Source organism: Limulus polyphemus, unplaced genomic scaffold, assembly GCF_000517525.1.
Source record: "Limulus polyphemus unplaced genomic scaffold, Limulus_polyphemus-2.1.2 Scaffold6881, whole genome shotgun sequence".
NCBI lineage: Eukaryota > Metazoa > Arthropoda > Merostomata > Xiphosura > Limulidae > Limulus > Limulus polyphemus.
The window spans coordinates 15,416-17,437 of record NW_013672491.1 but is presented as its reverse complement, the minus strand read 5'-3'; the positions used below and the strand labels follow the sequence as shown (position 1 = coordinate 17,437).

Sequence of the window (2,022 nt, the reverse complement as noted above, 5' to 3'; positions counted from 1 at the left end):
TCATTACCCATTTAAGCCGTCTCCAGCCATTATTAGTCTCAAAGTGGGTTCCTCGTCATCGAATTTGAAATAGCCTAGGTTAGTATTACTAAAACTAGTAGATATAGCTTAGAATTTTGTTGAATAGTCAGCATGGTTTCACTACGAGTACGAGAAAATCTTGCACATCTTGTGGCATTGTTTGAAAATGTTTCTGCTTATATAGATGAGGGTAAGGGTGTAGATTGATGTATCTGGATTTTAAGAAAGCATTTGACAAGGTTCCACATAAAACTAAAAGGCTTGTAAAAAATTGTATCTAAACGTGTGGGAATAAGTTAGCAAATTGAATAGAAGAGTGTCTGGATGGAAGAAAGCAGAGGGTTTTAGCAATGGATGTGTTTGAAGGAAAACAAAGTGATAATAAACAAGATTACGACACTTATGATATACAACATTGTTTATTGATAAAAAGGGGACATAGATAAACATTTCAGGATTCTATCAGATTCCATCTTCAGTATCTAAAGCAAAATAAAATTAATTTACATAAGTCTTTAAACACTGCTAAAGTACAAATGCTAAAGTTATTTATAATTAAATAAATAAAACACAAAACAGCAATCATGAGGAGAAACTACAGCAAGAAAACACAATAACAACAAAAAAAAGTAAAATCAGTAATACAAACATATTAAAAAATGTATAATTTAAATGAAGACTGCACGTTGTTCATTGTTGGAGAGTGCTGTTTGATGTGGAGGATTTCTTTAATCAATAATTCCAGGTCAGTATTAGACTTGCAGAGGATAGAGTAATTTGATAGTATAGGTTGACGTCCTGTTTCTTCACTATGTTGGCACAGGGGTTACTCAATTTTTTTTTGCATTTTGATGAAAATTCCCATATGTTCATAGGCTCCACGTATCTTAATGTACACTCTGAAATTTCATTCTTACATGATATCCTGAAACATAACTGCTGCCCACAACACTTATTAGAAAACATTACCAACACCTTCCTAACAAAGAAACTCACAAATCCAATTAAGATACCAACTGTACCGAAACATACTATATACTCGTGTCTTCCTTATACTGGTAAACAAAGCTTAACTTTAAAAAAATCAAATTAAACACATACTTGGTCGTCACTACCCTCAAGTGGATTTCAGATTAGTTTTTAAATCCACATCATGCATACAAATTTTCTTCCCTACTAAAGATCTCTTCATTGTTCCTGATTTGTCTATCTTTACACGTGTGGAGACTGTAAGGCTTCCTATATTGGCAAAACCAAACACCATTTAAAAGTTAGAACCTATGAACATATGGGAATTTCCATCAAAACACAAAAAGAATTGAGTAATCCCTGTACTTTCTCTATATGCCAACATAATTATTTTTAATGACATACACTTCGTACCACATCCTTAACAAATGATTTACATTTAAATCCTTTAATGATGTACATTTCGTATATCATTTACAAATGCCACAAATAAATCATCAGCATCTTTTCTTAGCACTTTCCAGCAAATGTGATCTAAGTGTGATTGAAACAGCTCGGTGCTACTATAGCGTGCAGTCAGTGTAAATATCCCAGGTAGACTGCTATTATTCAACATCTGTATATGCTTTGTTTGTAGTGTAAAAGTCCCGGTAGACTGCACGCTATAGTAGCACCCCGAAATGTTTATCTATGTCCCCTTGTTGTTAATAAACAATGTTGTATATCATAAGTGTTGTAATCTTCTATATTATCAAGCAGAGTGTTGTTATAAATGGAGTTCAGTCAAACTGGATTAATCAATGTTACAAGTAGGGAACCTCAGTGCTGAGTCTTAGGACCTATAATCGTTTTTGACTTACATCAGTGATATAGATGAAGGAATGGTTAATAACTTAGTTAAACTTGCAGACAATATTAAGATCTTGGGTGTTGCTAGCTGTGAAGAAGATGCTGGTGATTTACAAAATAATTTAGATCATTTAGTGAGTTGGACAAATAAATGGCAGATAGGTTTTAATTATAATAAATGCA

General features: G+C 32.9%; 1 long non-coding RNA gene across 5 annotated transcripts in view; it reads left to right on the top strand.

The window, feature by feature from the left end:
- The window catches only part of LOC106474153, a 15,190-nt gene that overhangs the window by 604 nt on the left and 12,564 nt on the right, over positions 1 to 2,022 (top strand). The window lies entirely within an intron of this gene.